This window comes from Tachyglossus aculeatus, chromosome 24 (assembly GCF_015852505.1).
Source record: "Tachyglossus aculeatus isolate mTacAcu1 chromosome 24, mTacAcu1.pri, whole genome shotgun sequence".
Classification (NCBI taxonomy): domain Eukaryota; kingdom Metazoa; phylum Chordata; class Mammalia; order Monotremata; family Tachyglossidae; genus Tachyglossus; species Tachyglossus aculeatus.
The window spans coordinates 14,404,005-14,416,899 of NC_052089.1; the positions used below are offsets into that span (position 1 = coordinate 14,404,005).

Sequence of the window (12,895 nt, forward strand, 5' to 3'; positions counted from 1 at the left end):
TAGACATGTGGGGGAGGCAGACAGAGCAAAACAGGTTGCGTAGACAGAGAAAGAAAAATCTCAAATTCTGGTTTTAAGAAGGTAATTGTAAAAGTGGTGATTTGAAGGATTTTTTTATTTTTGTTTTTAGGCAGTGTGCAAATCATCCTTAGCTTCCTTAATTGGGTGACGTTACCTGAAAAAGCAAATGTATTTGCCTTGAGCCTGATCATTTTGTTTTCCATATTTCAAACAAAAACTAAGACGTGCATTTCCTTAAGGTCACCAGCGGTCCTCAGAGAGGATCATTAACTTGCTGCCATTGCAAATAACTACTAAGGTTACTTGAAGTAAAGGCATGTTTGAGCTATTTGGAGGCCTTTGCTGTTTACAGAATACAGGAGAATCAGAAGATTTAATTTCTGTAAATCATCTGCACATGTGCTTTGTCTAAATTTACTTTCTGTCCTTTCCTTTACTGTGTTTGATTAATTTCATCCCTATTTTCTAGCACATCACTAGTAGCACCATTCCCTTATTTTACTCTCTTTCTAGTTCAAACCTAGTTGTGTTTTCAGTATGATAATGATGGTGTCTCCCATTGCGAATGACAGATGCATCTTAATACTGAGACTTCAGGACTGAGAACTGCACAAAGGACATATTTACAGTACTGGAGGTTTCTGCAGCACTCACACGTCTCTCTACCCTGCTGGTCCTATTGGGGCACAGAGTGCAATGAGTGGACTTGCTGCAGGAGTGCTGCACACCACAGAGTGAGTACAATTCTCTTCAAATTGCATAAATATTTCACCTTTTACTAAAGATTTCCATGGAGAGGAATAATGGAGACAACTTGTCAACTGTGTGACTTTGGGCAAGTCACTTAACTTCTCTGTGCCCTCAGTTACTTCATCTGTAAAATGGGGAATAAGACTGAGAGCCCCCCATGGGACAACCTACCCCAGCGCTTAGAACAGTACTTGGCACATAGTAAGTGCTTAACAAATACCATAATCATCATCACAATTTTTGGGTTTTTTTTTTAAACACATAGGACCCATTTTCACCAAAGGAAACATCAAATAGTACCAGTGCCGCGTCACAGTGCTGAAAAACAATTGTCTGGGTAATGACTACAGGCCTCGTTGATTAGTTATTTTTCCAAATTCCAACTGAGCCTATTCAACTTGCAAAACACCATTGATGATTCTTGGGTGAAAAACCTTTATCACTAATGATGTCCAAACGGGCAGAATTAGAACTGAAACCCAATCCTCCAGATTTCCAGAACAGTGCCTTTTTACCATGGCTGAATAAAATGATTAATCAGTGTTATCTACCTTAGAAGAATCAATAGTACCTTAGAGATGTAATTTCTATGTACCGATAGTAAAAGTTGTTTCCATCATGGTTCCATCGATTGGCTTGGAGATAGTTAACAGGGAGTGATTAGCTGAGAGGGCTGATTCATTGGAAGAGAAAGAGACAGGAGTAGAGAAAACAAAAAGAATGAGAAAAGGAGGAAAGGAGAGAAAAGAAAAGAGGGAAAGGTAAAGAGGGAAAAGGGAGAAGGAAAAGCAGGTAAAGGAGAGAAAGGGGTAGGGCCCTGTAGACTGCAGGCTGCAACCCCTCTAGACTGCAAACTCCTTGAGTGCAGGGTACATGCCTACCAACTCTGTTATACTCTCCCAAGTGTTTAGTACAGTGCTCTATATACAGTAAGTGCTCAATAAATATGATTGATTGATTGATTGGGAAGAAGGCTAGAGGTTGGGAAGCAAGATTAAGGATAGATTCTAAGAGCCTGGAGTTGGCAAAAGAGTTTTGGGAGGGGAAGACAGGATTAGTAGGCTCTGGTTATGGAGAGCTCAGTTGCAGAGGTAGAAAGGGCAGAGACTGTGGTGGGAGAAGAGGCCGTGATAAGAAAGGTGGGTGAGAGGTGAAGGCAGTGACATCCATGTGTAAATTAGATATTTTTGCCCTTTTTTTCTCTTCCTGAAATGTATCAGGGGGCAATGCTCAGTCACTTAAAAATGCATTTTCTCTTTTCTATGTCTTCCCACCTCAAACTGTTTTCTGGTACCGATACTCACTGTACAAATGTCTTCTTTGTACAAAAGCTGTACAAAAGCTCCCTCCTGACAAATGTCTCTTTGATCACATTTCAGAGCCATCACATTGTTTTCCTGTATGGGAAAGTGGGGGCTAGGGAAGAGTGGCAGTTATGATTCTGATGGGTGTTTTCAAACTATTTTTTATTGATGGACTATAAATACTTCTTCCCACCTATATCTTTGGTCTACAGAATAAGAGAAAGCATTAAAGATAAGGCAGAGTGGTAAACTAATCCCTTGACATGCTATCAGAAGGTTTTCTTCAGGAAAATTCTGCAAATGCAGCAAAATCAGATAAGGAAAGAAAGGCAAAACAAAGTGAAAGGGGTGAAAGAAAGGAAGATAGGTGGGAAAGAAGGCTCAGTGTCAAAGATCCCTAGCAGGACGAAAGAAGTGAGGCACTAGAGATAACTACACTATATAGAGAGAAGGCCGAGAAAGTAAGCATTTATCCATCTTAAATCCAAATCCTACCAATATTATAACAAAATTGACTGTATCTTTTTAAGAATCCAAAATGAAGAGCAATCTGTTGAAATATTTTCCTACTATGCAATTCTATTATTTTCCTAGTACAGTGGTAATAGTAGTTTAAAACACCTGTGTGCAGAGCACTTGTTCTTTATGCTGGGAAAAACTACACAGAAGAACAGGACACAGCCCATGACCCCTAACGCGGATCTCATTCTACTTATAAGTTTGAGAAAGGAGTCTGGTGACAGACAAATAAGGAAAAATGAAGCATCAAAAACCCCAAAAGTAACCTAAAAGCCAATGGCAAAGATAAATACAAAAAGAGCAATAGAGGAGCAGAGCCCTCTGTGGTTCCCTACCATTTGTGATTAAATTTCTATTTAGACTGTGACTCCCATGTGGAACAGGGACTGTCCAACCTGATTATCTTGGATCTACTCCAGTGCTTAGTACAGTGCTTGGCACATAGCAAGTGCCTAACAAATATTATTTAAAAAGGAGAAGGTTACCTTTAATCTTTGAGTAGGCTAAAATGTATTTGAGTTCGGAGACATTCTACTCTATAGGATGAACTTATATCTCTGGCTCTGCTTAGTTTTTAATCTACTGAGTAACAACCTTACTCCGGAAGACCAGATTTTCACTCTTAGCTGTTTTCTAAAAACTTAAATATTTAAACTATCAGTTTTCCAAATCTGTTCCCCAGGAAATTTGAATTATGAACCATGAATAATACAATGGCAGTGAAACAGAAGTAAATTTAAATTCAAAAAAACTCCAAGGAAGAGTCTAGCTTTCACCAGATGTAACATATTTCGTTGGTCTATCAATAGCAGAGGGCCAAGGCAAGAGAAAACTAAAAAGTTCCTGGGAAAGGAAAAAATAGAAAGTGTGCTAAATTTTCTTTTACTCAGGAAACTGTCTACACTAGCCAGGCTTAAGTAATGTATTAGCTTGCAACATGGCAACAGTACACACAACAAAAGATCTCCACTGGGTACAATTAAGTGCTGCCATAGAATATATTTATCTAGTCTGTACAATGACAACAACAGGTGAGGAAATAAAAGATTGGATCAAAACAGCTAGCAAATCTTTTGAAAAAGGCAGTGGTGGCAGCATAGTATTAGACTTCAGAGTAAATGGAAGGTCTTACAGACCTGTGTGCTGCCCAAAGTATGGATGTGAGAAACAGCTCTGCAAAGATACTATATGTACCTCTTAAAGCAGTTCCACTTGTGTCATTTGTGGGCTATATTCAACAACAGATTCCTGGAATGAAGTCAGTCTTCTACCACTGAAGCTATGCTCAGCTCTACATGACTTCACTAGGACACATGAGGAGAATGGGCAACAGTAGATTACCAAAAGAGTGGTTATGCGGTGGGATAGAATTGGACAACCAAAAACAAGGGGGACAGAGTAAGCATTTTAAAAATTCAGGAAACAAGGCCCCAGACAATATAACATCTCAGCTGATACAAAGGGTAAAAACGTTTTTGTGTAAATATTTTGTAGTGCTTAAACCGGCTGCATTTGCAAGGATTTTTAAATAATCAGTACTTTGGACTACACCAGATGAGACTGTGAGCCCCCCAAGGGACAGGAACTGTGTCCCATCTGATTTGCTTGTAGCCACCCCAGGGCTTTGTACAGTGCCTGTCACATAGTAGACCCTTAACAAATACTACAATTATTATCATTACAATTCCTTAATTAGAAGTCCTACGGCATCAACTTTCAACACTGATTTTAGGCCTTGGAAGACAATAGCACATTTTTTGAAGACAATGATATTAATTCTTGGGAGAGTACAATAGAACATCCTTAAGGATACAGTCTAGCATGGAGGCAGATAGTAAAATATTCGGCAAAGGGAAACAACCAAATATAAAGATACGCACATATGTACGTTGGGGTAGGAGAGGGCACATACCCAGATAACTAGGGGGTAAGGATTCAAGTGCAGCAGTGATGCAGTAGAGATCAGAAAATGGAGGCAGGCAATGCCTTGAAAAATAATCATTCATTCATTCAATCATATTTATTGAGTGCTTACTGTGTGCAGAGCACTGTACTAAGCGCTTGGGAAGTACAAGTTGGCAACATACAGAGATGGTCCCTACCCAACAATGGGCTCACAGTCTACAAGGGGGAGACAGACAACAAAACAAAGCATATAGACAGGTGTCAAGTCATCAGAACAAATAGAAATAAAGCTAGGTGCACATCATTAACAAAATAAATAGAATAGAAAATATGTACCAGTAAAATAGAGTAATAAATCTGTACAAAATAATAATAATCATTTTTATTATGGTATTGTTAAGTGCTTATTATGTGCCAGGCACTGTGTGCTAGGTGTTGGGGTGGATACTAACAAATAGGGTTGGACATAGTCCCTATCCTGCAGAGGACTCACAGTCTTAATCCCTGTTTTACAGATGAGATAACTGAGGCACACAGAAGTCAAGTGACTTGCCCAAGGCCACACAGCAGACAAGTGGCAGAGCTGGGATTAGAACCCATGACCTTCTGACCCCCAGGCCCATTCTCTATCCACGAAACCATGCTGCTTCCCTACCACGCCATGCTGAAAAAAGCTGAAGCACTACTGTAGATCTTTATTCTCTGCCTACTTTAAAAAATATATTTGGCATGTGTTAAATGCTTACTAAATGCCAGACACTGTACTAAGCCATGGGGTAGATAAGAAGTTAATCAGGTTGGACACGGTCCCTATTCCATATGGGACTCAAAGTCATAATCCCCATTTTACTGACAAGGTAACTGAAGCATAGAGAAATTTAGTGATTTGTCCAAAGATTAGATTAGAACCTAAATCCTTCTGACTCTTAGGTCCATGCTCTACCCCCTAGGTCAAGCTGCTTCCTCCCTTCCTCCTTTCTGTCCTTCACCCTTCTCATTCATTGCCTGCTGAAACACTCTTGAAATTCTATTAGTTATCCTTGACATATTTAAGCCTTACAAAGAAGACAGCTCTCCAAAAAGTTCTGTCAAAGTGCTTTGAAAGGTGAATGTGAATCTCTTCAAAAATTGCTTTCATTTAATACACTTGAAGATGTAATTTGTACTGAAGGCACATCTCCTCCAAGAGACCTTTCTTGATAAGCCTGCATTTCCTTTTCTCCCACTCCCTTCTGCGTTGCCCTAACTCTCTCCCTTTATTCAAGCCCCCTAGACCATAAGCTCATTTTGGGCAGGGTATGTATTTGATTTATTGTTATATTGTGCTCTCCCAAGTGCTTAGTGCAGTGCTCAGAACACAGTAAGTACTCAATAAATACAACTGAATTCACCCCCAGCCTCACAACACTTATGTACATATCCATAACGACTTTGGGTGAGTCACTTCTCTATGCCTCAGTTACCTCATCTGTCAAATGGGGATTAAGACTGTGAGTCCCACGTGGGGCAACCTGATCACCTTGTTTCCCCCCTGCCCAGTGCTTAGAACAGTGCTTCGCACATAGTAAGCACTTAACAAATGCCATTATTATTATTAGTTATATTCATGTCTGTCTCCTCCTCTAGACTGTAAACTCATTATGGGCAGGGAATGTGTTTGTTATACTGTTGTGTTGTACTCTCCCAAGCACTTAGTACAGGGCTCTAAATGCAGTAAGTGCTCAGTGAACATGATTTATTGATTTGGAAATGAAAGAGGTATTTTCTAGCGATAGAAGTTCTGGCTTTGCTCATGAGTTGCTTTACTGGTCTAAGGAGAGCATGACCTTAGAATGCTTGAAGTATCTCTCCTCTTTTTATTTCCCATGTAGATGTTAATTTGTAAAATTTAAAGGCAATACCCAAAGTGATTAGGTAATATTTCAGAGAGTCTATAATTCAGGAATGGAGAGAACCAGAAGTGGTATTTTACTTATGAAGTATAGTGTTTCACATGGTGCAGTTTTAAGGATTCTAGGTCTTCTACCTTGGTTCTGGCATAGAAAGAAATGTAGGACTTGAAGAGGGGTCTTTTTGCCCCTTCTAATCTCCAGCCCATTTTCAGTTTATTTCACTCAAGTTAATCAATCAATAGCACATTTTTTGAAGACCATGATATTAATTCTTGGGAGAGTACAATAGAACATCCTTAAGGATACAATCTAGCATGGAGGCAGACAGTAAAATATTCGGCAAGGGGAAACAACCAAATATAAAGATATGCACATATGTATGTTGGTGTAGGAGAGGGCACATACCCAGATAATTAGGGGGTAAGGATTCAAATGCACCGGTGATGCAGTAGAGAGGGAAATAGGTGAGAAATTAATCAGGGAAGGCTTGCTGGAGGAGATGTAATTTTAGTAGAACTTTGAAAGTGGAGAGAGAAGTGAATTGCCACATCTGAATGGGCAAGGAGTTACAGGCAGGAAAGAGGACATGAGCAAGAGGTTGGTGGTGATGAAATGAGACTGAGGCACAGTTAGTAGGTTGGCATTAGAGCAGTGAAGTGTATGGGCTGGGTTGTGGGAGAGATGTGAAGGTAAGTAGTGGGGCTAGAGAGAGCTGATTAAGTGCTTTAAAGCTGATGGCCAGGAGTTTCTTTTTGATGATGCGAGGGTTGGGCAGCCACTGGAGGTTTTCGAGGAGGGAAAGTGTGCACAGAATGATGTTTTAGAAAAAATGTCACGGGCAGTAAAATGATGGATGAACTGGACTGGAGAGGGTAGAGGCTGGAGGCAAAGAGGTCAAACAGGAGGTTAATCTCAGTCATTTTTTAAAATGGTATTTGGTAAGCACTTACTATGGGCCAGGCATGGTACTAAGTGCTGGGGTAGCCATCTGACAATTTGAAGCGAACCCTTCTGGTAGCAAAATGACAAAGACTCATTATTCCATAATAAGAACTGTAGGAACCTAGGTTAAGAAAAAAAATAAAATGAATTAACTGACTTCTACCACTGGACCCCAAATTCTTACAAGAGACGGTGAAACTACTAAATTACTACTACTACAAAATTACTAAATTACTACTACTGAAACTACTAAATTACTAAATTCACAACTAAATTAGAGGAGAGTTGATGATCAGCCCTGATGGAAAAAGCAAAAGCCTGGGACTCAGAGTTATAATCCTGGCTGGGCCAGTTGTCTGCTGTGTGACCTTGGGCAAATCATTTAACTTTTCCATGCCTCAGTTTCCACAACTATAAAATGGGGATTAGAAACCTGTTTTCCCTCCTACTTTGAAAGTGAGCCCCCTTGAGATAAGGGATGTATCCAATTCAATTAACTTGTATCTACCCCAAGGGTTTAGAACAGAGTTCTACACCTAGTAAATACTTAACAAATATAATTAAATTAGGAAGCATTTTCCTAAACATGTTTCACTTCTGTAAAATGAAGATACAACAATAACTCTGTCTCTACTTCACAGGAATAAGCATGAGCTAATACCTTAATTTATACTTCAGCTTTTTCCAAGAAGCTCCAAGGATTGGTGGAGATACGTTAGTATTAGATAGTTTTGTCCCAGTAGATGCAAAAGATTCACATTTTTAGTCTCCTGCGTATACTACTGTATGATCAGTTTATATTATTTTATGATCAGATTTTTCTAGAGTCCACAGAGAAACAGCAAATTGTATTTCCAGGGGATTTTTGAGTGGTGCGGCCAAGAATTTGTGGGTTGGAAAGGGGAAAGAGAAGGAACAAAAAAAGGAGGAAAAGGAGACATAAAAGATTAGCTTCTATAGACAGTGACATAGAGGCAGATATATGAGCAAGGGTAAAAGAAACAGGGATGACAGTTCCATATACTAGTATGAGAGGGATCAACATGGAAGAGGTGTGCACACACACAACACAGAGATGGGAGAGAGAGACTCACTCTTTCACACACCCACTGTCACAAAGACACACACATTCAAGTTCAGATTTTCTCAGTCTGTAGCCGACCAGTAGTGATATGAGGTAAGAAACAGCATTAGGAGAATGCAGCAGTTGCTGTCATGAGCTTTTTAGAGTCCAGCTACTGAAGCCTGGCCTGGAGCCAGTAAGAAGCCCTTCTCTGGGAACTTGGGAAGTAGAAAACAGCAGCAGGAACTCAGGAAAGTTAGCAAAAGTAGCTCTTTTTTTCCACCTCCTTCTGTAATGTGATATTTTAAGGTAATCAGATATGAGGTATTAAGTAGGGAAGGTTTCTATAGTCCAAGCATTCTTGGAACCGTCCCAGTAATGGCTAGGAGGTGGACTGTCAACCTCTGACCATCCCAGAGATGCAACAACTGCTACATCCCAGACTGAGCCCCCTGCTTCCTCTCCCCCTCCTCATCCCCCCCGCCCTACCTCCTTCCCCTCCCCACAGCACCTGTATATATGTTTGTACATATTTATTACTCTATTTCGTTTACTTGTACACATTTACTATTCTATTTTATTTTATTTTGTTAATATGTTTTGTTGTCTGTCTCCCCCTCCTAGACTGTGAGCCCGCTGTTGGGACTGTCTCTATATGTCGCCAACTTGTACTTCCCAAGTGCTTAGTACAGTGCTCTGCACACAGTAAGCAGTCAATAAATATGATTGAATACAACTCAGGGGAAATGTCGGATACAGTACTGCGTGGACCTCTGCTTAGTCAAAGGCTATGTCATGAAATCGGTACTCGATATCACTGCCACTGTGAGGATTCTCTGGGTGGGGTCTTTGGTCCCACGATCTCTAGCTATTTTAATCATCTTTAGTATATATGTATATACGTTTGTACATATTTATTACTCTATTTATTTCATTTGTACTTATCTATTCTATTTATTTTATTTTGTTAGTATGTTTGGTTTTGTTCTCTGTCTCCCCCTTTTAGACTGTGAGCCCACTGTTGGGTAGGGACTGTCTCTATATGTTGCCAACTTGTACTTCCCAAGCGCTTAGTACAGTGCTCTGCACACAGTAAGTGCTCAATAAATACGATTGATTGATTGATCTTTGGGAGAGCTCCCTTTCCTTGCCTCTAAGACTAATCTTCTGAGTTTGATTCTTTACACTGATTTTTATCATGTTTCATTAGGGATCTTCAGGTTGAATCTCAGTCATTGTATGTCTCAGATTCAATGCTATGTGGGCTTTTCTGTTCTCCCTTTCAGTCCTCTCAGAGCTCTTTGAATGAACTAGGCATCACTTTAACTGTTGGACAAGTAAATTATTTGATACATTTAACTTGAAATTATTTAAAACATTAACCTTTTTTAAATAAAACAGGAACTTTAAGACCAACCAGCTACTTTCACACATTGAAAAAAAAATGAAAAAAATATTCTTGTTCTCCTTGGTAGAGGAATTATACATTTTGAACTACATTTCCACTTGAATTTAAATCTCACTGTTTTACCCTATATGTTATAATTGAAAATGCAAATTGCTTCTTTGTAATTAGAATGCACCATAGTGTGGCAAATGGATAATATTAAGAATAAGTGAACAAAGGAGATTGTGTGGTCCTAGCATACAGACTTTGTCTGAGCTAGCTAACCAAAGATAAAAAAGTATTTTGCATTATTCTCAACCTTCAAGGCTTTCCTCATGTTCAGTGTAGCACACATTTGCTTGGATCTTATCTATGTAAATTGACCACCTGGACCCTATTGCAAATTGCAAGGGCTGATCCTGGAACTTGCAGCATATTTATATTTCGTACTGAGTGCTTTATTTGCATCAGCAAGCCATGTAGGCTCCTTTGGAACTTTGAAAAATGATGGGGATATTCAGACTTTAAAATCTTATTTTGACTCATTGCCAAGGTAAAATTTCAATATTGAAGGATCACAAGGGCAGACAGGAACAGAGTGTCAAAATTAATGGGCACCAATCCTATTCTCAGGTCAGCAGACCTCTTTCTTTACTGAGTATCGCATTGTCACTATTACTAAGTTGCACATGCATTTATATCCTTTTTCTTATTAATATGAATATTTCCATATATGTATGTGGGATTGCTTTCAGTTTCCAGGAAGGCTCTCTGCCCCTCGGATGAAGACTCAGACTAGATTCTAATTAAAATGACATAAATGTCAATATAAGACTCACAATGGAAAATTAGTTCCAATAACTGAGTGGTACAGCACTTAATCAATCTATGAATCTTGAATTAATTTCTCCCCAATATATTGTCATTATGTGTTCAATTTGGCCTGGTAAGATATATTAGAATTCCATTATTGGTGAAGAATTACTTATTTCTTGAATGTGCTCTTATATCATTCTCGCTTCCTTGGACTTCAACTTTTCATAGTCTGCTCCTATAGTTCATATCATGAATAATAAAACTATGAATATTTTGGATATAATAAGCTTATCTTGGTCTTGAAGCAAACCGATGTTTGATAGGTAAAGATCAAAACAAGTCTTTAAGGACTTGTATAAATATCCACTATTTAACTGCAGCCAGGAAAAGAGTCATAACTGAGCTTAATGTAATTAAATGCAGTACATCAATGTACTTTTAAGCCTGTCAGAGAGAAAAGCATATATGTGAATTCTTGACAGAAAGAAAAACATCGTAGTTATTTTCAGGGATGAGACAAGTTCTGATTGACAGGGATAGGGCAGGTTTCATTATGGACTAGGGATAAAACTGAACATTCTGAGGAAATGAGTAGCTGAGATGAACTAGGAATCATTTCCATTATTCAAGTAACTAAAAACAAGCCATGCCCTAGGGGTAGATGCTATAATACATTCTCAATTATCTGTGCTAACGGATGGACTCCATTGCACATATAGTTGAAGGCAGATAATCCACAGATATACTCACATACATGCACCCATCATTCCCTAAGAAAAAAGACTGTCAGTCCCAGATTCATTTCTCCAGCTACAACTGGACTGAGGTCCCTATAAAAAAAGTGGTGTGAATTTCTCCAATAACCAAATCTAGAGTTTCACCATTTACCACTCTCTGAATCTCTGGTTCAACTTTAGGAAAACCCATGACAGATTGTAAAGGCATCCAAATCCAATTACTCCCTGAATTTTAGTTTCAAAAAGTTTGTAAGATGAATGTGAGTCTGAATGAGTGTGCGTGCATTTTAGGTTTGCACAGAAACATAAGAGTGGGGCAGAGCTTCTCAATTAGGTGTATATTGCAGTAGGCACTTCACAAGGTGATAGATGAGAAAACTAAAATTTATGGATTATACACTGGGTGGATAATCCTGGGAAGCATAATTATTTGATTTTTGTACAAGAAATTGCCTGATCTGTGGTTGCAGAATTTCTTTCTTTGGAAATGTTTAAGGAAATGGGTAGTCCATATAGGTTGGGTCAAAGTCTATCTGATCTTGTAAAGTCTTTTTCAGCCTAATGAATCTACATATTTTATAATATATAAGACATAAAACATTTTCTAGGTTGTAACCAAATCAACAAGGACCGAGTTCTTTGTGGCACATACTTGGGGTCAAACGGATGCTAGGGTGAAAAAATAAAACTAAAACAAAGCTATGACACACTCGCACGTTCTTACCAGTGCTAATATTACCAGATTCATTTTTAAGCCAATGAAAAAGGCTTGCTTAGTACTGTTATAGAGTGCATTATATTTTGTCATTTGTTCATCACTTACCTTGGGCAAAGCACTGAACTAGTCCCGGAGAAACGTACTGAGATAGTAAGGAGTACATATGTATATTAAATTCAGTCATTCATATTTATTGAGCGCTTACTGTGTGCAGAGCACCGTACTAAGGGCTTGGAAAGTACAATTCAGCAATAAAGAGAGACAATCCCTGCCCACAACGAGTTTACAGTCTAGAAGGGGGGAGACAGACATCAAAACAAGTAAATAGGCGCCAATGGCATCAATATAAACGGAATTATAAATATATACACTTCAAAACATGCATTAATATAAATAGAATTATAGATATGTACACATATACACAAGTGTTGTTGGGCAGGGAGGGGGGTAGAGCAAAGGGAGCAGGTTCCTTCATTCATTCAATCGTATTTATTGAGTGCTTACTGGGTGCAGAGCACTGTACTAAGCGCTTGGGAAGTACAAGTTGGCAACAGATAGAGACGGTCCCTACCCAACAGCGGGTTCACAGTCTAGAAGGGTGGGGTGATGGGGGGGGGGAGGGCAAGCTGAGGAAAAGGAGGGCTTAAGTCTGGGAAGGCCTCTTGGAAGAGGTGAGCCTTCCGTAGGGCTTTGATGGGGGGAAGTGTGATTGGCATATTTGAGGAGGGATGGCATTCCAGACCAGAGGTAGGGCATGGGTCAGGTGTCGATGGTGGGACAGGTGAGAAGGAGGCATAGTGAGAAGTGGAGGAGTGTGTGGGCTCAGATGTAGAATAATAAT

At 39.3% G+C, this 12,895-nt stretch overlaps 1 non-coding gene across 1 annotated transcript; it reads left to right on the top strand.

Annotated features, from left to right (window-relative positions):
• The first annotated feature begins 756 nt into the window (after positions 1-756).
• Positions 757-873, top strand: LOC119945320. Its single transcript, XR_005456189.1, has one exon. It is a non-coding gene; the product is annotated as a U5 spliceosomal RNA (small nuclear RNA).
• Positions 874-12,895: the final 12,022 nt, after the last annotated feature.